We start from the raw sequence: 26,922 nt of genomic DNA, 5'->3' as shown, positions 1-26,922 counted from the left end.
GACCACTTCTTTTCCTGCTGCCACTAGGGTCAATTTTCAAGAAACATAATACCCCTTTTCATTGTTATGCCGATGACATGCTCATTTATTTGCCATTGACACAAAAATCCATAACTCAATAACTCCGCCCCCTCCGCTTCCGTAAGCGGTTCTTTCCTCTAGACCAGCAAAGAGTTGGTGCTACCTTGGAACCATTTTTTCTGGCCCTGATCCAGTTCTTTGTCTGTGGAAACAGAAAGCCTGGTTCCAAACTCAGCACTGGCCCAGAACCAGAACCAGCCCTGGAACCGGTTTGGTGGAAAAGGGGTATTCCTGGAAGAGGACGTCCAGCCAGGATGACTCCAGAAACACGATCAGAGTCCTCAATGATGCAAAGAAGAACCTGCAGGGAACAGATAAGGACTTGAAGACACCACTGGACCTGGAAACAGGTGTCAGGACGCCCCTCCGTCATCCCGTCCTTTTACAAGTTATTCGTACCACCACGTATGTATGAACTTAAAAAGAGAAGCTCTTTCCACCATCAAAGCATCCTCTCACTCAGTGTGGTTACACGCACATCTAAATCTATCTAAGGATTAAACTGGAATTTCCCACAAATCCAAGTAAACATGCGCGAGAAGACTTCACCTTATTGAGTGAGGTTTGTTCGATTCAGTGACGCTAGGTGCCGTTCTTCCGGTTCCTTCTTTGTTGTTGGTCTTCTTCTTCTTCTTCTACTGTGTTGATATTCTGGCTTTCACGATGTCGTCACTTCCAGAAGGGGGGGTCACGGGGCAGTCGCTAGCTCAACTAAGCGTTGGTTGGTATACATGCCGGAATGACTCAGATTAGGACCCATTATCTGGCAGTAAAAGCTCAATTTCAAGAGCTTCAGTTTTGGTTCCACTACAGCCCTGCTAAGGTGAATACATGGCTTTTAAAAATTCGATATTGATCGGATTAAGGCAACAATTTGACTTTTTGTAAGCGAGTGTTGAAGTATCATGAATTGTGCTTTGCTGCCTTACAACCCGGACCACTTTCCCAACATCTCCACCAGGACGATGTCGGGTCGTCGGTCCACCAGCCGAAGCTCATTACGGATTTGGTGTTGAGGTACGAACATGACCCTAAACATGAAGGTAAATCCACCACAGAAAGACTGTGGAAGAGAAAAGCAAACAAGACTAAAGTTGTATCTCTGTAGATCTGTGAGAGATAATGAGCTTGTCTTAAAAGTTTGATGCCTGCGTGTCAGTAAAATTATTTTCCTTTTGGATATGCCAAACCATTTATTTGCACGTTGAGCTAAAGATATGTATCATATCTCAAAAATGAGAGATGTGGATGTTAAACCTCACTACCAGGTAAAAATCAGCTGCCATAGCAACCGGTTGAAGATGATATGACATCATAGCAAGGACATAAAACATGTATTTGGCTCCGACATGGACGAATTAATTCCAATAAAGACATGTACGATTGAACTAGATTAGTGTTATTAGTTGAAGCACATGGTGTTTGTTTGTTATTGTGACTTGGGATAATTATCCTTGACATATCGTATAGATGTATAAAGCGAGGGGGAGATAGAGAGGGTGAATAAGTGCATCAGTGGGAAGAGTAAAAACCAGCAGAAGCTTTGTCTCATCTTGACAGAAGCTGACGTGATCCGCCTTCCCTCTCGGAGTTTAACTGTTGAGCCTCCTGCATGTTTTTCACGAGGAGATGCACAGCATGTCCTCGGATGCAAAGAGCTCCAGCATGTCCAGTGGTGATGGGAAAGGAGGCCAGGAAGAAGAAGAAAAAACCCGGGGAGCAATTTATGAGTCAGCACTATAAGTTACAGATGGAAAAAAAAGGGGCAGAGAGGAAATATCTCCACAGTAATTCAGCAGAATTTCCAATATCTCGACTCTGTTGTGTCTAATCAATAACGTCCTGATCCGGAAATCATGGTTGTGACATCGTTCCTTCTTGTCTACTTTATTTCCTGCTTGGGTTTCGATCGGTGGCCTCGGCACCGCAGACTGCCCCCCCCCTTGCTCCTCCCAGCTCTGCCACTTCTTATCTGCCTGTAACCCGTCAACGGTGGCGTGGCAGTGTTTAGCGTTTCTTATTTAGAGCATCGGGTGATTATCACGATACCACAAACACCTTGGAGGTGCTTTCTAGGAAGAATAAACATGGAGGTGCCAGGAGATCCAGTAACTGGGACCACATGCAGGCCGGCAGCTCTGCAGCCTCTCTGGTCTCAAGCGGTCTCCAGGTCTTGCTAGACTCTTCCAGGTCTCCCTGGACCCTTCCATGTTTCCTTGGACCCTTCTGGGTTTCCTTGGACCCTTCCATGTTTCCTTGGACCCTTCTGAGTTTCAAGGTTTCCTTGGACCCTTCCGGGTTTCCTTGGACCCTTCCGGGTTTCCTTGGACCCTTCCATGTTTCCTTGGACCCTTCCATGTTTCCTTGGACCCTTCCATGTTTCCTTGGACCCTTCTGAGTTTCAAGGTTTCCTTGGACCCTTCCATGTTTCCTTGGACCCTTCCGGGTTTCCTTGGACCCTTCCATGTTTCCTTGGACCCTTCCGGGTTTCCTTGGACCCTTCCATGTTTCCTTGGACCCTTCCGGGTTTCCTTGGACCATTCCGGGTTTCCTTGGACCCTTCCGGGTTTCCTTGGACCCTTCCGGGTTTCCTTGGACCCTTCCGGGTTTCCTTGGACCCTACCATGTTTCCTTGGACCCTTCCGGGTTTCAAGGTTTCCTTGGACCCTTCCGGGTTTCCTTGGACCCTTCCATGTTTCCTTGGACCCTTCCGGGTTTCCTTGGACCCTTCCGGGTTTCCTTGGACCCTTCCAGATTTCCTTGGACCCTTCCGGGTTTCCTTGGACCCTTCCATGTTTCCTTGGACCCTTCCGGGTTTCCTTGGACCCTTCCATGTTTCCTTGGACCCTTCCGGGTTTCCTTGGACCATTCCGGGTTTCCTTGGACCCTTCCGGGTTTCCTTGGACCCTTCCGGGTTTCCTTGGACCCTTCCGGGTTTCCTTGGACCCTACCATGTTTCCTTGGACCCTTCCGGGTTTCAAGGTTTCCTTGGACCCTTCCGGGTTTCCTTGGACCCTTCCATGTTTCCTTGGACCCTTCCGGGTTTCCTTGGACCCTTCCGGGTTTCCTTGGACCCTTCCAGATTTCCTTGGACCCTTCCGGGTTTCCTTGGACCCTTCCGGGTTTCCTTGGACCCTTCAATGTTTCCTTGGACCCTTCAATGTTTCCTTGGACCCTTCCAGGTTTCCTTGGACCCTTCCAGGTTTCCTTGGACCCTTCCAGGTTTCCTTGGACCCTTCCGGGTTTCCTTGGACCCTTCCATGTTTCCTTGGACCCTTCCATGTTTCCTTGGACCCTTCCATGTTTTCTTGGACCGTTCCAGGTTTCCTTGGACCCTTCCAGGTTTCCTTGGACCCTTCCAAGTTTCCTTGCACCCTTCCAGCTTTCCTTGCACCCTTCCAGCTTTCCTTGCACCCTTCCAGCTTTCCTTGCACCCTTCCAGCTTTCCTTGGACCCTTCCAGGTTTCATTGGACCCTTCCAGGTTTCACTGGACCCATCTTGGTCTCCCTGCACCCTTACAGGTTTGCCTGGACCCTTCCAAGTTTCCTTGGACCTTTCCATGTTTCCTTGGACCCTTCCAGGCTGGATAGCAAGGCTGCTTGGCCCGGAAGGATCCGAAAGTTACACTTCCAAGCGTTTCCAAGCGTTTCAGGGAAAAAAAAAACATTTTAAATCCACTCATCATCAAGTCCAAGGGTTCTCTACTCTGCTTCAGGATGCAACCGTGTTATATTTAGTCGTTAATCGGTCCAATCTTTTGTTTATTCATTGATTTCTTTTTGATTTGCCGCGTCATAATTGTCACGCCGACTTGACTGCATCCCAGCTGTGTCTCCAACTCCGGCCCTAATTCAATATAAACGACCGAACTCCTTCTCTTGTTAAAGCAGATAAGAGCAGGGAACCGTGTCGGGGTAAATTTCACCCCGTCTCCACGCTGCTGTCATCCTCCCCCCCCTGGTGTCGTAGATGTTGAGAGTATTGCAGCATCATCCCTGACACCGTTCTCACTCCGAGTTCATCAGATCTGCGCAAGATGATGTGACAGCTTGGAAATTTTTCCTTGTTCTCCGCAGCTTTTCATGTGACTCGAACAATGTAAACTGTCAGAGTCGTGCTGCAACCTTTGTTCTCTGGGAGGGAAAACACGCGGCGCCGCATCGCTCGGAGGTGTAACAGTGTCTATATAATTTAGAGTGAATCTCTTCAGAAATGAAAATGATTGGGACTGTTGAGCAAACAGCGTTGCTTTTTTTACTCGGCGCACTCCTCTCCTGAGCTGAAGATAGAGCTTTAAATATTTGAAAACAGTGCAGTCCAGTTATCATGCCTCCTCTGTTAGTTATTCCAGCAGTAATCAGATCAATCTTCTTCTACACACCGAGACGAGGCCAAGAGAAAGCACTTGTTTTACTGTCAGCATTTGGGGGAAAAAAAGGGAACAATGACAGATGCTTTCTTGCAGCTTTTCATACAGTGACTACATGGTCTATGTGGTGCAGGATGGTAAACAGATGCTTACATAAACCGCCCCATCCCGACTGGATGCCTTAAGTTAAGCAGCACTGAGGGAGCAGCTATTTATTTCTGTTTCATGGACGCACAGCTACTCACCCACTCGCATATGTTCCTGTAGTACACACTACACAGCGACGATAACGGAGAGTTTCCATTGTCTGAAGAACCAGAAAGAGGTTCCTCTGCTCTATGGGTAACTTTATAAAGTTAGCAATTGTGTTTTAAGACAGTATCGATGATTAGATGACATTTTGAAGAAAAGAAACACATTTTCACTGTCAATTCTTGCTTTTTGCTCTTAAATCAAGGTAACATTTTGTAATTTCTTTTAAAAACAAATAGGCTTCACAGTTTGTGATGTTTTTCATGCTTTTTGTATGTTATTGAAGAGTATTAGGGCCAGGCAGGAGAAAAATAAAGATAATATTTTAGAGGGGGAAGATTTTTTTTTCATTTGCACTTCGAGAAAAAAGTCGAAATGTCGAGAAAAAAGACGAAATGTCGAGATTAATGTTGAAGTACAATTTCGAGAAAAAAGTCGAAATGTTGATTAATGTTGAAGTACAATATCGACTTTTTTCTCTACATTTCAACTTTTTTTTCGAAGTGCACAATAAAAAAAAAAAACCTTCCCCTCTGAAATATTTTTTCTCCTGCGTGACCCTAATACTCTTCGTTGTATATTTATGTATATACTATGTATGTATATCTTTAGTATACTATATGTACATATGCTGGTATGTATATGTTTAACAGGAAAAATGTAAATTGTAATTCAGCAACTAGAATTGTCTTATGTTCTTTTTCAATAAAAACATTATATAAAAAAAAAAAAGAATGATGGTGAGTCAAAGCTCGGACCTGCGTGAGCGGCCCGGTCCATGCTAATGCTAGCGGTTCTGACAGCTTCCTCGGGGGGGGGCGGGGCTCCGCCCTCCAGATGCTCTGGCCACGGCTGCTGCTGACAGGCCGTCTGTCTGGGCCACTTCTTCCCGTGTTTTTAAAATGTCATTTACGCCTAATGGCCAAGCTCATTAGCGGCGTGTGAGAAAAACACACTCCGGTCGTTAACGGCAACGTTCACGCCGGATCCTCTCGTCTCAGTCATCCGTCACGCTCCTCGCCCCCATCGTCGAGTCGGTGCCAGAACAAGAGAAGTGAAGGGTTACAGGACGAGCGTCGACATGCTGGGGATAAATGTGGCCTCGGGCAGCAGTTGGCGGTCCGATGCCGTCAGGGTCTCTGCATCGTTCTCTAACGATCAGAGAGTGAAGATAAGAGACTAAACTGCAGGTGGGGATCATCAGAGTCCAAGCATGATTCAAAAATACCATATATGGATCTAGGAGTTTCCTGAAATCTGAAATGATTGGCCCACCGAGCCTCTGACGGCTCTACGGACCCGGTCCGACCTACAGGTCACTAGTCCATCTATGTATCCCTCCATCAGCTGATGCTTCTCCAGGTACGGGTCGAGGCCCGAGCAAAGACCTCCCTCTGGGAAGTATCTCAGGTAGGGTCTCCTGTGGCCAACTGGTCCCTGGGAAAACCTGGTCCCGGCCGAGGACCAATGTGGAGGGAAAAAGCGGAAGGGCTCAGCGTTCCTTGCTCATACAAGGAAAACTGGGACATCTAGAGCCAGACCTGGAGGGGGCGGGGGGCTTGTTGGCATGCAGGCTGTTCACATGCAGCAGGTGTGGTGCTTTCTGTATGTAAATCTAATCATAGCTCCACCTAGAAGCCAACCAATGTATTTTTAATGCAGGAGCTTGTTATTGTTTGTTATTAGGGTCCGAGCACTGACAGTGCGAAGGCCCTATTGTATCTGTAGGAATTATTTTCTTTTTTTCTTGTTTTTCTTCCGACGAAATGAGGGCCTTTTTGCCCCCCTAAACGTGCCCCAAAAGTCACCAAATTTTGCACGCAAGCCAGGCCTGGCGAAAAATGTTATATTTACTGGTTTGCATTAATGGGCGTGGCGTAATGGCTCAACAGCGCCTCCTAGAAAGCTTTGTGCCTCAAGCCCCACCATGCGGTTTGACGTACATGCACGAAAATCGGTACACACCTGTATCATGTTGCAACTTAAAGAAAAGTCTTTGGCGCCATGGCCGAAACCAAACAGGATGTTGGCCATTTTCAATTAATCGTTTAATTTTGGCGCAATTTATGCCATTTCTTCATCCGTTTAATGCGGCTGAACCGTAATGTGCACCCAGGTGTGTTATACATCAAAATGTGCGTCTCGATCCTGCGACGATGGGCATTACTTTTCTCAGTCAAAAGCGTTACCGTGGCGACGATAGATGCCAAAAAGCGCGCCCCCCCTTCATCTGATTGGTCCATATTTGATAGATCCTACTTTCTGTCATAACTTTTGAATGGTTTGACATAGAGAGTCGTGGGTGGTGTCATCGGACTCTGTTTTGAGTCCTTGAACATAATTAGTGCAAATTAGCCCCGCCCCTTCATGTGATTGGTCAATATCTGATAGTTCCTGCTTTCTGCCATAACTTTTGAATGGTTTGATATAGAGAGTCGTGGGTGGTGTCATCCGCTAAAAGTCCAGGCCTGAAGAATCTACATGCAAGTCATACAAGCTTCCACTGCAGCCTGAACGTGCACAAGGGTGCAAGGGCCCGTTCACCGCTGCTTGCAGCTTTAATTATTTGTTATTCTTTCTGTTCGATGCATCAATACACTTTAAGGGCAGAAAAAAGTGGAAAGATGGAAACAATCGTACCAGAAACACCTGTCCACTTCTGTCCTCAACCATAAATAACTGCTCTGGAGCCGCCGAGGAACATCTTTCTCTCTAATTATGCAAACTTCTCTAGAGGAGCGTTGTGTGGGTGTGCAACAGTCTTTCCATGTAAGAAATAAGGAGCTGGGGGGGGGGGGGCTATTCTTTGTCAACCTCTCAGTGCCATTTAATGGCCTGTAAACCCCCTTTGCTGCAGAAAGAACAGGCAATTAGCATACTGAGTGGATTACACGATTGCTCTGACTCTTGGATTAATGTGTGCACTTAATCTTCTCTTTGCTAAGCGATTGTTAGATATAAAAAAAAAGGGAACGGGGATTCAAGGAGAACTCATTTCCTCACCTTCTGGATCCCACGGAAAGAAGATGGATTTCTACCAGATTCCCAGAGAGCGGTCTCACTTTACACCGTGATGGGATGATTTTATCTTCTTTATTTTTAGCATAAACGCAGTAAAAACAATGTTTTTTTTAAATTGTTTTAGCTACATTTACGTATCATAATTTCCTTGACTTTCAAATGGCTAAACGGCATATACCCGGTTTTACAGCTTGATACATTTCTGGGGACTCTGAACTTCTGACTTCTGAAAATCAGTCCTCAGTTCTGGAGACTCTGGTCCTCAGTTCTGGAGACTCTGGTCCTCAGTTCTGGAGACTCTGGTCCTCCTTAGTTCTGGAGACTCTGGTCCTCCTAAGTTCTGGAGACACTGGTCCTCATTAGTTCTGGAAACTCTGGTCCTCAGTTCTGAAAATCAGTCCTCAGTTCTGGAGACTCTGGTCCTCCCCAGTTCTAGAGACTCTGGTCCTCCTTAGTTCTGGAGACACTGGTCCTCATTAGTTCTGGAGACTCTGGTCCTCATTAGTTCTGGAGACTCTGGTCCTCATTAGTTCTGGAGACACTGGTCCTCCCCAGTTCTAGAGACTCTGGTCCTCCCCAGTTCTAGAGACTCTGGTCCTCCTTAGTTCTGGAGACACTGGTCCTCATTAGTTCTGGAGACTCTGGTCCTCCCCAGTTCTAGAGACTCTGGTCCTTCTTAGTTCTGGAGACTATGGTCCTCCTTAGTGCTGGAGACTCTGGTCCTCAGTTCTGAAAATCAGTCCTCAGTTCTAGAGACTCTGGTCCTCCTTAGTTCTGGAGATTCTGGTCCTCATTAGTTCTGGAGACTCTGGTCCTCCTTAGTTCTGGTGACTCCAGTCCTCAGTTCTGGAGACTCTGGTCCTCCTTAGTTCTGGAGACTCTGGTCCTCAGTTCTGGAGTCTCTGGTCCTCCTCAGTTCTGGAGTCTCCGGTCCTCAGTTCTGGAGACTCTGGTCTTTCTTAGTTCTGGAGACTCTGGTCCTCCTTAGTTCTGGATACTCTGGTCCTCAGTTCTGGGGGAATATGGTCCTCAGTTCCTCAGTTCTGGAGACTCTGGTCTTTCTTAGTTCTGGAGACTCTGGTCCTCCTTAGTTCTGGAGACTCTGGTCCTCAGTTCCTCAGTTCTGGAGACTCTGGTCCTCCTTAGTTCTGGAGACTCTGGTCCTCCTAAGTTCTGGAGACTCTGGTCCTCCTTAGTTCTGGAGACTCTGGTCCTCAGTTCTGAAAATCAGTCCTCAGTTCTGGAGACTCTGGTCCTCCCCAGTTCTAGAGACTCTGGTCCTCCTTAGTTCTGGAGACTCTGGTCCTCATTAGTTCTGGAGACTCTGGTCCTCATTAGTTCTGGAGACTCTGGTCCTCCCCAGTTCTAGAGACTCTGGTCCTCCTTAGTTCTGGAGACACTGGTCCTCATTAGTTCTTGAGACTCTGGTCCTCATTAGTTCTGGAGACTCTGGTCCTCCCCAGTTCTAGAGACTCTGGTCCTCCTTAGTTCTGGAGACTCTGGTCCTCAGTTCTGAAAATCAGTCCTCAGTTCTGGAGACTCTGGTCCTCCCCAGTTCTAGAGACTCTGGTCCTCCTTAGTTCTGGAGACACTGGTCCTCATTAGTTCTGGAGACTCTGGTCCTCCCCAGTTCTAGAGACTCTGGTCCTCCTTAGTTCTGGAGACACTGGTCCTCATTAGTTCTGGAGACTCTGGTCCTCCCCAGTTCTAGAGACTCTGGTCCTTCTTAGTTCTGGAGACTATGGTCCTCAGTTCTGAAAATCAGTCCTCAGTTCTAGAGACTCTGGTCCTCCTTAGTTCTGGAGATTCTGGTCCTCATTAGTTCTGGAGACTCTGGTCCTCCTTAGTTCTGGTGACTCCAGTCCTCAGTTCTGGAGACTCTGGTCCTCCTTAGTTCTGGAGACTCTGGTCCTCAGTTCTGGAGTCTCTGGTCCTCCTTAGTTCTGGAGTCTCCGGTCCTCAGTTCTGGAGACTCTGGTCTTTCTTAGTTCTGGAGACTCTGGTCCTCCTTAGTTCTGGATACTCTGGTCCTCAGTTCTGGGGGAATATGGTCCTCAGTTCCTCAGTTCTGGAGACTCTGGTCTTTCTTAGTTCTGGAGACTCTGATCCTCAGTTCTGGAGACTCTGGTCCTCAGGTCCTCAGTTCTGGGGACTCTGGTCCTCATTAGTTCTGGAGACTCTGGTCCTCCGTTCTGGAGACTATTGGTGACATCACGGGGGGCTTGTCCAGTTCTTATTTTACAGATTCCTGCGGAGTGAGCGGGGAGCAGGGGGAGAGGTGCTCACTTCAGAAAACAGAGCTACATGATCTAACAGACATCGTTTTTGAATTGCGATCAAAGCAAAACAATCCGGTTGTAGCAGGTGAACCTGCAGTTTTGCAAAATTTCAGTTCATTCCTATTGAAAGTTTCCAACTTTTAAAAGAGTTTTCGCAGCCCTGGTACCTGATAAAGTTGCTATGCAGGACTCGCTATCTCGTTGACTTCAGCCCTCCGACAGATCTGTATTCCGTGTGATAAAACACGGAGCTGCACTCCGTATCTCCTCAAATTCGGGCTTCATGTTCTATCGCCCCCATCGTTCCCGACTCGGTATTCCTATTTGCCGGCTTTGATATGATCTTTAATCCAGCTCACCTCTGAATCCTTCACCCCGAGTGTCGGAGCAAAAAATGAAAAGGGCTGATTACTTTGCGCGACGGTTGCTCAGTGTCAAGGCAGGGTGTCTGGAGATGGCAGCGCCGGCCTCGATGGGGCCTCGTTCAGGAGCCGGGGAAACCGGCAGCGCATTCGAGATCGAGACTCGACTCAATCTTTATTTGAACAGTCTAAAACAACAGAGGTTGACCAAAGTGCTGCAGTATCTAAAACATCTGAGTAAAAGGAATATATTGCAAAGATAAAATAAATAGACTAAGAGGGGAAGAAAATATCAGAATGCAATGAAATGAAAAATAGTAAAAGAGTAGAATAATTAAACATTTGAATATGTTTGAAATAAAATTTTGCCAAAATCCACTAAAACTAATCAAAAGTCTGTATATGTTCATTTACAAAGCCATTCTGGGTAAAATTCCTTCTTTATCTTCTCTTTTAACATGGAAACAAGGAGATTACAATCTCCGCTCAACAGACATTTAGCATTTGGTTGTTTCAAAAATAAGAACGGAATTTGGGAAGAAAGCTTTTAGGTTTTCAGCACCAGATGCTTGGAATAAACTTCAATCCCAACTGCATTTACGAAACCTCATACCTGTGACTGAATTTAAAGCTCTGATGAAAACAGTGGAGTTCAGAATGTCTGTATGCAAGTGTTTTAATTAATTATGTCTTTATTTAATTCATTTATTTGTTAGTTTTTTATCTTTTAACTTTGTAACTATGTTGCTGCTATCTTGGCCAGGTCTCCCTTGTAAAAGAGACCCCTGATCTAAATGGGACTAACCTGGTTAAATAAAGGCTAAATAAATAAAATTTAAAAAAAAGTCAGGGAGAAAAAGTGCGTTTTTAAAGCTGATAGAAAAACTTAAAGTGATCGTGTAGATCGAACGTGAAATGGCAGGGCCAGGTTATTGAGGAGCTCAGTCAAATATTGGGCGGGTAGTCCATTAGGAGCTTTAAAAATAATCAATAACATTTTAAAATCTATTCTAAAAGCAACAGGGAGCCAGTGCAGCGCAGCCAGGACCGGGGATATGTGGTCATGTTACGCTCGCTGACAGCATTTGGTATCAGCTGTAGGCGGTGCAACAGTGAGTGGTCTGGGCCAGAATAAAGAGTTGCAGTTATCCAGTCTGGTGTTAATGAAAACTGGATTACAGTCTCCAAGTATCCTTTCACTTTTGATAAAATCATTAAAATGATAAAAACAGTTTTTTATAACTGAGCTGACTTTGTGATCAGTTTTTAGCCCATCATCAAATATCACCCTGAGATTCTTTACAGAAGACTTAATGTTGGGTGTAAGGGCCAAAAAGTCAAAAGGAAAGTCTGCTGGACCACATCCAAACATTATGATTTCCATCTTATTTTCATTTAGATGCAGAAAGTTTGAGGTCATCCAGGATTTAACGTCAGCTAGACAATCAAGCACTGTCTTCATAGTCTCACTGGATTTTTGTGTCAATGGCAAATAAATCTACATGTCATTGTCATAACAATGAAAAGGGATATTATGTTTCTTGAAAATTGACCCTAGTGGCAGCAGGAAAAGAAGTGGTCCAAGGACGGAGCCTTGAGGGACCCCAGAGTCGAGAGGGGCTCCACCTCATTTACGCCTTTTCCACCAAACCGGTTCCAGGTCTGGTTCTGGGCCAGTGCTGAGTTTGAAACCAGGTTTTCTGTTTCCACTGACAAAGAACTGGCTCCGGTTCAGAAGAACCGGTTCCAAGGTTGCACCAACTCTTTGCGGATGGCTTAAAGCCTGACTAGAACTTTTCAAAGATGTCATTGGCCGCTAGGAAGGATTGGATCTGAATAAAAACCACCTTTCGCCAAAGGTGCCAAAACTAAGAGACTTTCTTACTCCCAGAATCCTCCCTAAGATGGGAGATGATGCCTCACTCTCTTCCCTCAGTATCAACACGGATTAGCATTGTTGTGGCAGTCCTCCGCCTCCATCTACACAGATAAAAAAAAGAAGTGTTGATTCACTCCACCATCTCAAGAGGGAACAGACGTTTTAGGTCCGTCTCTGCTGTCCACCGAGACGATTGATGATCCCGCCAATAACCCGGCCGCCACACGTAAGCTACAATATGCTTTTGCTTTAAGCTCCAGTCTCGAGTCATTATCTGTGGCCAAAAGCTGTAAAAATTAAGCGAGCACAGTCAGGGGGCAAGACAAAGAAAGCCTGGATCCCAGGGTGCATTAGGAATGTGTTTTCCCCTCAGAAATCAATAATATCTCATTGTCTTGAAGATCACCTGGAACGCTATCAAGTTCAATTTATTCATTCATTCTTCTCAAAGAGGCCTCTGCAGATCCACTGTAACCCCCCCCCGGCTCATTTCCAGGGAGATTCTCCAAAGCACCGAGGTCCCCGAGTCTTTTGCGGTTGTATCCATCTGAAAATATGCTGCCAATAGGCCGTGATTTATGATGCTGCGACGTTGGAATGTGAATAATTTTTCTGCACAAATATCCCGGCCCAAATGACAAATCTGTTCACTCAGAATCTGCTTGTGTTTACCTCCGAGGCGGCCGGCATCTCGACAGGGTTAACAGCGGCTTCCACGGTCCAGCGGAGGTTTAATAAAGTCAGTTCACTCTACTAAATGATCAGCGTTGATCAAACACAGCGGGAGGCTCCCAGGCGGCCGCCATGAGCCGCTCGAGCATCGGAGACAACATCAAAACCTCCTTCTGTGGATTATTATAGGACTGCTCCATGGGAACGTGCAGTTCCTCAAATGACCACTACGCCGTTGTTACTTTAGCTAATCAGTAGGGGTGTAACAATATGTCGTGCCACGAAATTTCACGATACAAAAACCTCACGATACATGTCGTGGGGGTAACAAATTGTATCGCGATATTGTGTTAATATTAATCTATTGTGTTAACTAGTAACGCGCAGCGTATTGGTGCCGACCGAGCCTCGACCCGCGGACGAAAATCTTACTCCGCTCAGAAGAAACTAGTACCGTTTTGCGGTCCCGATCACGGGACTCTTGCAGGGTTTTGAGCTCTGAACCTTTACTTATGTAAGGCTGGTGTAGAGTTAAGCCTTACCTTATTAAATTAAACCTTTTTTTTTTAATAAACACGGGGACAACTTCTGCTGAGTTCAAGTGTACTTTAATGTTCCTCAACAGTGTAGGAACAGCAACACAGCACCTAGTGCCGTACTGTGGCGTATCACTCCCTGATTTACATCAGAATATAAAGAATATATTTATAAAATAATGAACCCTGAATTACCAAAATAACCTTCTTAACAAAAATAAATCTCCTCTTACACTTATAAGGTGAGCATGAATCAATCTTTTTGTAAAATTGTATGTATGTATTTACTTTTATTTATTCATTTAATTTTTGTTGTTACATTTCTGGAAAAGAAAAAAGTCAAACCATACATGAAAGAAACTATTTAGTTTGTGCAAAATATTTTTACTTGTATGAAACTGAAGATCATAATGCAAACCTGACATTTACTTTTGGTTCAGTTTGTGGAAAATGGTCGGCCTGGCTTTCTCTTTAAAACTTAAACAGTTATAAAGCATTACAAACTGTAACAATAGGGCAAATGCACAGTTTTGTTTTGTATTTTGTGTCTTTCAAATAAAAGACAATTTTTTCCAGTCATACAGTATGTTCCTCATTGAAGGTTGTTAAAAAAATACTGCTATAATATCGTATCGTATCGTTATCGTGACCTCAATATCTTGTATCGTACCGTATCGTGAGATTAGTGTATCGTTACACTCCTACTAATCAGTGCGTTGAGTATTTGATGAGTTGACCTCTGAGCTGTGAGATATGAGATCATTTTAAAGATCATGTGACTTGTTGTGCACTGTGGGCATCACTTTAGCATAATGGAGCTAAGAGAGTACAATCACTCCTCTGTTAAAACTGTGCTGTTAAAACGGACCATGATGACTGACTCTGGCCTGGCCTGGAAGAGTCTGGGGGCAAAGGTCGCTCACTCGGAAGCCGCTAGTCTGTGGTAGCCAGATTGACCGGTACAGCAGCTAGCAGCTAGCAGCAGACAGCTGCCAACGGGCTAACTGCATTTAGCTTTGGACCAAGAGTTAGCAGCTGAAGCAGTCTTCATCCTGGGGTAAAGCCGGCTAACTGGCTTTAGTCCAGTCGCTGCTAGCTGAACAGCAACTAGCCACGGGTGTGCCACCGTTGTAGTTAAGCTAAAGCGGCTAGTTTGCGGTAATGGTGGAGTTAGCATGTTCCAGCTGATTGACAGGCTTGTTCGTTGCACCCATTTGCTCTTTTTTTGGGATTAACCCGGGTTTAAGTCCGTTTCCGTCAAGATGGCGCTCGAACCTGTCCGATAAAGAGGGCTTCAGAACCAGTACTCGGGTTGAGGGGGGATGGAATCCCCCCCTGAAATAAAAACAGTCAAAAGCACCCCCTGTAAAACTGCCATCCCCCCTTTCCATCCCTTATGTCATTCTATCAATGAATGTGGTTTTACTTCTATTTCAACATTTAGGGTCATCACCAGAAAAATAACACCAGAAAAATAACTTATTTGACAATTTTCAGCTGTTTCAAGTAAATTTTCACTTGAAATAAGTAGGAAAAATGCCAATGGTACAAGATTTATCTTCTCATTACAAGCAATAAAATCTTGTTCCACATGCAGATTTTTCTACTTATTTTAAATGAAAATCTACTTGAAAATCTACTTGAAACAGGTGAAAATTGTTGTTTTTTCCAGTGATGAGTCTTGTTTTAAATGTAATGAGATTTTTTTACTAAAATGAGACATTTTAACTAGAAATAAGACAAATATTCTTGTTAAGATTTTGAGTTTTTGCAGTGATCCATTTTACTTATCCTGTGAAGGACAGAGTCATATTGATAAGTTCAGAAAACTGTTTTTTATTTTTGTGTTTTGATGTACTTGAAGGCTGCATTTAACTGCTGCTATGTCATTCCTGCAGTATTTCCGCAGGTGTTTTGGTCAATGCTATTATTTGTAATCAGCACAAATTATCTGTCCCCATATGTTAAAATCCACCATCCCCCCTGATTTTTTTTTACAACTCGAGTACATTTCAGAACCAAAAGTGTATCTGTGAATATACAGATGAATGGCCTAAAGTTACACAGGCCGGCAGCTCGGCCAGCAATCCGATGCGTTTCCTCCTCCGAACGGAGAATCGGGATTTCACAGCGATTTCCAGGAGAAAGTCCCGACGGGCCAAGTATAAACTGCTGCTTGGTGCCACTGAGTAAACATATAAACCTACAACCAACCAGAGAAACCAAATCTGTGACGTAATCACCGTGACAGGCGGGCAAGTACCCGCAAAGGACATCCAGAGTGGCTGCGACTGAGTAGACACAGGTGAATGACTGTGGTTGGTTTTCCACAAAAAAACTTTTTTTGTTACTGACCTATCAGTAAAAACCAAAGAAACCAAATCAAACATTCAAAAGAACAATTAAAGCCACTATGTTAAGGAAACATAATGAAATATGTAAGTTACGTTTGATCGACATACCCATTGTCATGAAAGGTATAAACGTTGTTTGTTATTGTTTGAATATTATTACCTGAATTGTAACTTGGAAACTAAAAAAAGGAACGTGACTGTCTGTGTTTTATTTTGTTGTTGTTTATTAATGTACGTTCTTTGCAAATTGATTTCTTGGGGTAAAGGGGCCAATTAAATAAGATGATTCTTCTTTCTGCTCCCTTTCATTCAGAATTTAGCAACGTTTGTGTTCTTTATTTTAATCAATGATTGAAACAAAGATACTCTATACAGAAGATAGCGCATTACCGTTACTGCCAATGGTATGAAATGGTATACACTTCCTGTCTCCTAAGTGGGCGTGGCCGCCCCTCTGACCTCACGTCCTGTCTCCTAAGTGGGCGTGGCCGCCCCTCTGACCTCACTTCCTGTCTCCTAAGTGGGCGTGAAAATGTCCATTTTGGTGTCAGAATGTTCAGAAGGTTTGTGGCTTTTGAAAAATGGGTCCCATATTTACTTAGGTTACTATGGGGCGAAGGAATTGGTAATAATCTGTGCTCACGTTCACTTTTCCCATAGGACTCAATAGACTCAGGACCTACTTCCTGTCTCTTAAAGGGGCGTGGCAGTCACGTGACACAGATACAGGAAACCCAACCGTAGTGGGCTGTCTCGTTTATTGAACGTCTCTGATTGAAATAAAGAATAAATTAAATTAAATAAGTCCCGCCCCCTTTAGTCACTGTTGCTACTTGTCGATTTGTTGAGAGACAAAACAGCAACAGAGTCACCAGAACCTCCTCAAACCCCAATTGCAAAATCTCGTTCTGCAGGACGACTTTGGGACAGTCAGCCTTCTCCTATAAGAGCTGTAAACTCGGGAAATATCTGCCATCAGAAATTAAACCCTTCTCAGAGTTTAACATGTTCATCACCAAAACTAAAATCTGGTTAAAGAAAAATCTAAACTGTCCTCATCTGTAAATAGTGTGTATATTTGTGTGGAGGAGTGAGTGAGGAAGGTTTTATATCATGTATGCATGTAATGCAATATTGCATTACTGTATTATTGAATTGTATGGTCATTTTAATTGATGTATATGAATTTTATATTGTACTGCAATGTTGTGGAAGAGAATTAGCACTAGCTATAAACTCTACATGCATCACATCAGCTGCAAGCTTGTATCTATGTTGGACTGCATTGTCCCTGTCAAATAAATAAATACAAAAAATACCGGTACTTCCTACACACTTGTCAGGCGGACACGTATCAGCAAAAGACATCCAGAGTGGCTGCGACTGAGTAGAGACACATGTGAATGACTGTTAGTTACTGACCCATCAGTAAGTCTCGCCCCCTTAGTTACTGTTGCTACATCCTACCACACATTTTGCACTCAAGTACATCTCCTTTTATCAACCAGGTTCCCAAGACACTAAAATATGAAGGGATGTGTCAAAACTCTAAGATACAAGTGGTGATAATGTTTCGTCCCTCCTTGTTTCTCCAGAACAGAGATCTCGGAGGGGGTTGTGGGTTTCAGCGCGCCGCCGGCGGGTCTCGTCTCAGCCTGTATGTGTGCACTTGAATTACTTCTGCTGAGCGTAACGATAAAAGCCAGCTGAATGTGAAACCCTCGCTCAGCAACTTTAATGCTGGCTCCGCGATCTGTGGGGGGGGCCGGGGGGGTCAGGGCTTACAGTAATTTTTGTTCCCTCCACATCAATATACGACGCTTCACCGGGGGCAATGAGAACCTGTCAGGAGGTATAAAAGAGATCTGTTTGTCTGAAGCGAGCGAGCAACGTCTTCCCTGCACAGCAGACACCTCCTGACCCCCCAGACTATCCAGTAGGGTTTGAAATAGCGACGCCTCGACACTTCGGTCCAACATTCCCCCACAATGTTACTGAAATGAGCCGTGGTTTATTACAGAGACTGCACCATCTGCTCCCCCCGGTGACTCTTCATTAAAAATGGAGGAGATAAATAACATATCTCACGTCCGCAGGGTTGAACCCTGACGTTTTCTGGCAACGGAGGAAGTTCAGATTCTTAACTTAGTTGCTGCGCTGTAGAGATGGTTTGTATCCGAGGACATCTGTCCCGTTGCTGATCCGAGCCGCGACTCCAGTCACTTCAAGTTTCACTCGTGTCTTCAAAAAAGGTCACCAGACTCATTTTCATCCACCTAACTTTACATTCTGGTACGTCTGGAGAAACTTCCTAGCTGGAACAACTCCAAAATGATTAAGCAATTACAGTATGTCTGAACGACAAGGGGCCAAGAATCAGATTCCCCTTTTCCAGAGGTGTCAAGTAACGAAGTACAAATACTTCGTTATCTTACTTAAGTAGAAATTTTGGTTATCTATACTTCACTGGAATCATTATTTTTCAGACGACTTTTTACTTTTACTCCTTACATTTTCACGCAATTATCTTAACTTTTTACTCCTTACATTTTAAAAACAGCCTTGTTACTCTATTTCATTTCAGCCTTTAAAAAAAACTATCCAGTTAAATTGCTCCAACCGGATAGAGTGAATTTGGTTGTGGTTGTTTCAGATGTTCTTGTCCAGTTTTGTTCTTACATCCGTTCCCTCAGATTCCTGCAACTAAACTTGGATGTACATTCCAATAAAGGTTAGGATAAATGATAACATGCCTCTGAAGTTTGACTTTTTGCACCATTACAATACTTATAGGCAACTAGTCATCATATCTCCTGCTCTCTGAAACACATGTTAATGCTCAATAGTACACATATATGGTTCTTTAATATATTTGCATTATATTAAGATACATTCATTTTCAATGGCTTTTGTCCTTAATGGCTTTTTTCCCCCTTACATTACTTTTACTTTTATACTTTAAGTAGTTTTGAAACCAGTACTTTTATACTTTTACTTGAGTAAAAAACTTGAGTTGATACTTCAACTTCTACAGGAGTATTTTTAAACTCTAGTATCTATACTTCTACCTGAGTAATGAATGTGAATACTGAAGACACCTCTGCCCTTTTCCACCGGAACTGGTCTGGTTCTGGTTCTGGTTCTGGTTCTGGTTTTGGGTCAGTGCTGAGTTTGGAACCAGGTTTTCTGTTTCCACTGACAAAGAACTGACTCCGGGTCAGAAAACCCGGTTCCAAGGTAGCACCAACTCTTTGCCGGGCTAGAGGCGACATTTTCACATAAGGGACGAATTAATATGGATTCAGCAAAGCAGCATTGGTCTGAGCAGGAGACAACCTGTCTTTTAGTGATATAGGCCACGGAGGTGCTACGCAGATCAAGTCCGTGTTAGAGCAAACACACCCAAGCTATGGAAAAGCAAACCGGTTCTCAGCTGGTTCCCAAGTTGAACTACTTGTGAACCAGTGTCAGCACTGGCCGACTGGAACTGGTTTGGTGGAAAAGGTACGGTGGCCGAGACCCGCCATTGCTGAAAATAAATGTAACGCTGCAAACAGAAACAAACCCGGCTGCAAATTAAAGAAACGCTGCAAATGAAAAGAAACGCTGCTGAAAATAAAACGACGCAAATAAAAAAGCCACAACGGAAGTGAATTACCGGGGACTATTTTTGCTGATGCACCGGTGTTTTTTACGTGAGAGGAGAAGTCCCTGACAACCACACACAGCTACAACTTCACATTCATACAAATAACTATTGTTACCCACGCTTTAGATTATTCTTGGCATTATTATTAATGATAAAAACAACAAAAACAATAGCACCTCTCACATAAAAACACCGATGCATTGGCAAAAACAGCCCCGGGTAATTCACTTCCGTTGTGGCTTTTTTATTTGCGTCGTTTTTTATTTTATTTGCAGCGGCGTTTCTATTTGTTTTCAGCATTTATTTTATTTGCTAAGCGTTTATTTTATTTTCAGCTGCGTTTGTTTCTGTTTGCAGCGTTACTTTTATTTTCAGTAATGGCGGGTCTTGGCCACCGTAAAAAGGGGTAAGAGAGGCTCTTTCTCCAAACAGCTGAATTGTTTTCTGATTGGTTGAATTCCCGGAAGATGGGCGGAGTCAGTAGCTCGTCACACATTTCCTGTAAATGCCCTCAACAACTCAAACTGGTTGATACGACATTTGATCCCGAATCCGATTAAAACGTGAACATCCGGACGGCTCTATTCGGTACATATTACCCACATTCCCTGCTACGTGTCACAATACAGATGATTTGGTCTTTAAAAGGGTCCCACATTGTGCATCTTTGATCCCTATTCACTTAATCAACCACAACGTTTACTGTGATCACAACTAAGAAACTCTCCAGGTGTTTTCTGTGAGCTCTGCGTTTTATTCTTTTTCCAACAACCCAAACATCCAGAGTTAAGCAGAGGTTTCTGTGGGGAAGGTTGAAGCTACTCATCCACTTCAGGCCTTTTCTTCTTCTACAGTCGGTATTGCCAGGACCCAAAACCAAAGTATCGCACAGATAGCCCGGAAAAATTATCGTACGTTACAACGGCGAATGAGAAACGAGTTTGCCGACAGCCTTGTGGGTAAGGAAACGTGTGAGAGAGAAAGTGAGGATAAAATAAATAAAATGTGCTGAAACACCAGATGAATCACAAACAAATGACTGCTGAATCTGATCGTTTTTCAAGAGGGATAGTTAAATTATCATACACGTCCGACTATTGATCGTACATTACATGGCAGTTGAAATTATCGTACAAATACGATAATTATCATACAAATACGATAATTATCGTAAATTTGGCAACGCTGGCCTCCAGCCAGCCAGCCCAGCTATAATCAGCTGGCTCAAACACTACGCCTGTCAGCATTTTGAGGGTCTCTGGGAAATGTAGTCTGACTATTACATTGACAAATACTTAAAATTACAATTCATCCAAATACACATACTTTAATTAATTGAATTTTGCGCTGGTCCCCAAGTTATAACAGCTTCCACGCTTCTTGTGAGGCTTTCTGTGGAAATGTGTGTCAGAGCATCGGTGAGATCAGGCCCTGATGTTGGACCAGAGGTTTCCCGATCTCCAGTCCAGCCCCACACTTCTGTGTAGCCAATATTTGAAGCATCAACTTTATAGCAGAACATTTCATCAAAGTTCAAAATTCTTACATAAGGTTTTTTTTTTTATCCACTTCAATTGTAGACTACTGTTTTTATGTTTTATGTTTTTATGTTTATATCATAAAAGTCCAGTTTTAACCTGGCCCTCGAAGATCTTGCTCTTGTAGATGCGCTCAGCCCAGGGAATACGCCCATATAAGGAAGTCCTGCCCTCGATGATGTCACAGAGAGCCAACGTTAGAAAAAACCTCTACCTCTGGTCACGTCTGAGATGTACAAGAGTATTAGGGCCATGCAGAAGTGCAGAAATGGCCGAAAATCGGGATCTGTGGAATGCTACCGTCGATGTCACAGCAGCTCAACCAAGAGCCACCTGACCCAGAGAGAGAGAAGTGCACGTTGCACAAGTTGAAATGTCGAGATTAATGTTGCAATACAATTTCAAGAATAACGTTGAAATTTCACCTTTTTTCTCGACATTTCGACTTTTTTTCGACATTTTGACTTTTTTTTCAACATTTCGAATTTTTTCTCAATTGTATTTCAACATTAATCTCGATATTTCAACTTTTTTTCGACATTGACTTTTTTCTCAAAATTGTATTTCAACATTAATCTCGATATTTCTACTTTTTTTTTTCGACATTTTGACTTTTTTTCAACATTTCAAATTTTTTCTCAGTTGTATTTCAACATTAATCTCGACATTTTGACTTTTTTTTTTTCGACATTTTGACTTTTTTCTCGAAATTGTACTTCAACATTAATCTCGACATTTCGACTTTTTTCTCGACATTTCGACTTTTTTCTCGAAGTGTATAATGAAAAAAAAATCTTCCTCCTCTAAAATATTATTGCCTGGCCCTAATACTCTTCCGTATCCTCGAAGGTTTCAACATCAGAACCTCGAGGCTCTTCCGTAGTGGACCATCTGCCGGTCCGGGAAGAAAATACAGCAAAGTACGGCATGAAAGGAGCCCGACCCGCTAGATTACACAAATCTTCAAGCTTCTGTTGCTGCGCTGTGTGATTGATTACCCCGATCCCAGGCTCGATCAACATGCTGTGTGTGTGTGAGGAGGCAGTAAATATGAGGTGATGGTCAATAAAAGCGAAGCGCTGCTGACTCTGCCGCCGCCGCTGCTTTCTGTATGAAGAGAAACTGAGATTTCAAAGCTCTGCTCTTTATTTCTTTACCCCCCTCCCCGATTAAAGCCTGCTTCTGCTGTATCTTTCAAAATGTTTGAGGTCTGAGCATCAGCTGATGTCTTAGCTTCCTGGCAGATGTGAGGCCGAGGGATGAACATGGAAACACTTCCGCTTCTGTTAAGTTTGTTTCCAGTAAAGAGGAAGTCTGAACATCTCTGATTAAACTGGTGGCTGCACTCATTTTCCATGAAACGAACAAAAGCGTCGCTCTCATATTTAATCAAAGGTGCCGATCTGCTGAAAAGGAGGTTTCAAAGTCATTGAAAAGTTCCTGTTCATCCATCAGTCTTCGTTTAAGACGAGCGTGTGGGTCCTCTTCCTGGAGGGGGACGTCCAACCAAGACGACTCCTGAGACACCGAGCAGAATCCTCAATTACCCTTTTTCCACTAAACCGGTTCCAGTGCTGGTTCTGTTTCACCAGCTGAGAACCGGTTTGTTTTTCCACAGCTCGGGTGCTAAGGGGAGCCACGTCAGTTACGTCTCTGCAAACGTAAGTTACGTCGCTGCGTTTGCGTGAAAGTTGCAGCAAGAACCAGGTCTCTGCTCTAATAGTGTGTGCGTGCGTGCGTGCGTGCGTGACACCAATGCCACGTTTACACATAGCCGGGTATTTACAAAAACGGATATTTCCCCCTCTACGTTTTGAAATATCCTCGTTTACACAAACCCGGATAAATACGCTGTTATGGTGCTATGAGCATCCAAACCTACAGGGGGCAGTGTAACGAGAAGCGTAAAGTCATGCTAGTCGATCAGAATCCTGGAAAAAAACGTCAACAAATGACACGTGTGAAGCCTGAATAATATGGTTCTGCGTTAAATCAACGGCGTAGCCTACGTACGGTGCGCGTCGCCGCGTAGCCTACACCGTAGGCTCTGCGTTGGTGTAACGCGGAACCATAAACCAGCCTTGACTGCAGTTACTTCCAAGATGGAACGAGAGTCTTTCGTTTGGAGTGACAGAGAAGTGGAGTTACTTTTAAGTGTGAATTTAGAATATAAAACAGGTAAAATACAAGAAAATATTGACGGTGGCCAAACAAATTGTAAACACGGGTCGCACTCATGACGCTGGTGACGTTTCTGTTGCATAATGTGACGTTCTGAAGCCTAAATGTCCGTTTCTATCTGTTTACAAGCAAACGTGAAAACAGAGTTTTTGAAAATCTCCACTTTGGTCGGAGTTTTCAGAAATGATCGTTTTTGGTGACTTTGAGCTTCGTTTTCGTGTAAACGAACGGCCAAAACGCATGAAAACGCCACCGTTTTTGCTCCGTGTAAACCCAAGCCCAAGACTGCTCAAACCGACTGGGTTCTCGTCAACATGTGGAGGTGTTTTTCTTTCCATTGTTTTTGTGGCGGGAGCCCTGGTTAGTTTTCCAGGAGTTACCAACCCTCCGGCGCGCTCCGAAGGAATCGTCAGGTGAAGCCGGGCTGTCGATCTGCTCATGTGTGGGAGGGAGTCTGCCACATGATGCTACGGTAGCCGTAGCGCGTGGGCGGCTGATTCCCAGGTTGAGAATCTTCCTGGAAGCTGGAGGTCGCTAGGTGAACGCGCCGCGTTGAACACGCCCCTACAGTCTTGGCGAGCAGCCGTCCTCACAAACCAACAGATGAAAACCAGATAACACTAAAATGCTGAACAAACAAAGGATTCTGCAAATTGATAACAAATCTGCACGAATCAAAATGATCGCATCTGAAACTTGATCTTTCAAACATCGTTTTAGGCCCACAAGAACAAACTTTAAGTAATAACTTTTCTACGTTCGAGGGGGCGAGACATATCTGCAGGGGGAGGGGCATAAATCTGCAGAGAAAGGTGAAACTGCTCTACTGCAGCCTCCATGAAACTGTAGTAAAGGACAGAGACAGAAAGTGTGGGTTTGGTCTCTGCAGCCGTCCCAGTAAACAAGAGCACAAAAACCAACCGGGCGAGAAGAACCTTGTTAAACGAGGTCGTCCCCTCACATCCTTTGATCCTTTTTTCATCTCGGAGGCAAGTGGCATATAAGAGGATCTATCTTTGTGAACAGTTTTGAGCCCCCAAAATTACAAACAAACTAAAGGCGGCGGATCGATAGACGCTGTCTCGCAGAATGATGAACTGGCACTTCAGAGGGGGGGGAAATCAATGTGGCCTCCCCTCCTCCTCATCCTCCACGCGGGTCCTGAACTCTCTCCATCCTCCATCCTCCTCGCCGCTCGGAGCTGCGCCTCCTTCCCCTGATTTAACACTCCTTTGTTTCTTCTTCCTTTTAGCCCGGAAGACCCCTGCCAGTTTGACGTGTAAGCACTCCCGCCGATAATGGCCCGCAGGACGCAGCGTGGTGGACGTAAGTGCTTCCACCCTGATTTACCGACCCAGTGATGGTCTGCCTCCGCTGAACCTCGGGCCTCTTCGTCACGCCATCCACGGTGAGATTAAAACCAAGCTGCCCAAAATGAAAAACATCTATTTGTTGCTAAATATCCGCCGAGCCAAGCTCTGTGTTTGCAGCTCACGCTGGGTGTGAGAAACACTTTCACGAGACGGATAAATAAAAATAAGTTCATTATTTACCCTAAAAATAGAATTAATAAAGTTCTGCGAGGGGAAAATTGGATTCCAAGAGCTCCGTGTGAGGCTGCAAATTAATTGGAGATTCATATTCACGACTGAGGAAAGTGTTTCTTTGCTTAAACGTTGGCTCAGACCTCGAGTTGATTCTGCAATTAGGAAGTGAGACGAGACATTCTTCCCAAAACAGTGATAAAAAAAAACTAAACAAGGCACTGCCGGTTTTCTAGCAGAACAAAACAGTTCCTACTGATCAGGACCGGCAGGAACTGGTGGTTCTGGCAGGTTGGCGCCGCTCGGCTGGTTCAGTCCTGCCTTTCGCTCCGGTTGGACGGGTTTGAGTTGTGATCCGAATCCTCTGAGGTCCCGTAATTTACCGTCTGACTGGAATAGGAATCGAGCGTTATTGGATTTATATTAGCACTAATTGTTGTTTTCTGATCAAATTGTGCCACAGTTAACTACATCAGTAGGGGTGGGTATCACGATACAATACACATCACGATACTTGAGTCACGATACAATACACATCACGATACTTGAGTTACGATACAATACACATCACGATACTTGAGTCACGATACAATACACATCACGATACTTGAGTCACGATACAATACACATCACGATACTTGAGTCACGATACGATACACATCTCAATACGATAGACATCACAATACACATCACCATACTTGAGTCACGATAAAATACACATCACAATGCTTGAGTCATGATACGATACACATCACGATACGATACACATCACAATACTTGATCACGATATGATACACATCACGATACTTGAGTCACGATGCGATACACACAACGATACGATACACATCACGATACGATACACATCACAATGCAATACACATCACAATACTTGAGTCACGATATGATACACATCACGATACTTGAGTCACGATGCGATACACACCACGATACGATACACACCACGATACGATACATATCACGATAGTTGAGTCACAATGCAATACACACAACGATACGATACACACCACGATACGATACACACCACGATACGATACATATCACGATACGATACACACCACGATACAATACACATCACGATACTTGAGTCACGATACGGTATTGCGATATCCAGATTTATACATAGTATAAATTGTTATACTATACATAGTATAGTTGTTTGTATACTATACATACATAGTTTGTTGAAAACTGTAAAAAGCATCCTGTATCTTAAAATCTGAGTTGCACGTACATTAGATTATGGTGATAATTCAAACTGAGTCAAAACAATGTAATTCAAACGATCCATGCCGTTTTTATTGTAACTATACAAGCAAACGTTACAACATATTTACATAATATGAAATTAATACTAACAATATTACTTAAACCCATGTGTACAATAAAGTCATAATTGATTTACAACCTGTCTGAAACATGATGTATTATTTGAAAAACATAAATACCTAAATAAATAAATGGAGCTGGCCGGCAAAGTATTGCGATATATTGCCATATCGATACTTTTTCCCACCTCTAACGAGCACTGACCTTCAAGGTTCAGTTCAGTCCAATGATACGGTTGGATGGATGGATGAATGGATGGATGGATAGATAGATGTCAATTTTATATTTTGTCTTACTTATTTTTGTCTTCTTTATGTATTGTTTGTTTCCACGGAGTAAAGCTAATGTCTCATATTTAAGCTGATCATAAGAAAAAAAGGGTAGGCACTATAAGCTACGGCTTCAGCCTACACCTTTTCGGCAAAAGAAATGTTTTTTTTTTTACCTTTTCATCTTGTTTTGTAAAAAAGTGTGTACCAGCCGAAATAAAGATTCATAACATGATCCTGGATGAGAAAGATGGGCCTGTTTACAGAATCTTTAACAGAAAGATATGGGACAGATGCCAAGAGTTGAGCTTTCAGTTTGAAATAAAAGACTTGGTAAATGAGAGCTATGAGACATTAAAGTGAAAGCAAATGGTTTGTAGTTTTGAACTAATGTGTGAGTGGGTAGTTAAGTTGGTGATGTGCTTAACTAGTCCGGTTCAGTCCTGCTTATTTACTTCATCAAGATTTTATCATGTATTGGCCATCGTTGCTCACACCGGTACAAAACGTACCGGAGCAGTGGCAGTGGGCCTGTTGGCTTTTATTACATGATGACTGATAAAGAACCGTTCAAAGTGATGTTTTAGG

At 43.7% G+C, this 26,922-nt stretch overlaps 1 protein-coding gene across 2 annotated transcripts in view; it reads left to right on the top strand.

Moving 5' to 3' along the window:
• Window positions 1-26,922, top strand: part of mgat4c (mgat4 family member C) — a 262,852-nt gene that overhangs the window by 69,326 nt on the left and 166,604 nt on the right. For both annotated transcript variants that reach the window (XM_061722439.1, XM_061722441.1), the window contains exon 2: window positions 24,427-24,582. The gene's annotated coding sequence lies outside the window, so the exon portion shown is untranslated. The remainder of the gene's footprint in view (window positions 1-24,426; window positions 24,583-26,922) is intronic.

This window comes from Cololabis saira, chromosome 5, assembly GCF_033807715.1.
Source record: "Cololabis saira isolate AMF1-May2022 chromosome 5, fColSai1.1, whole genome shotgun sequence".
In the NCBI taxonomy this organism is placed as follows: domain Eukaryota; kingdom Metazoa; phylum Chordata; class Actinopteri; order Beloniformes; family Belonidae; genus Cololabis; species Cololabis saira.
This window is presented reverse-complemented; position numbering and strand designations above follow the sequence as displayed.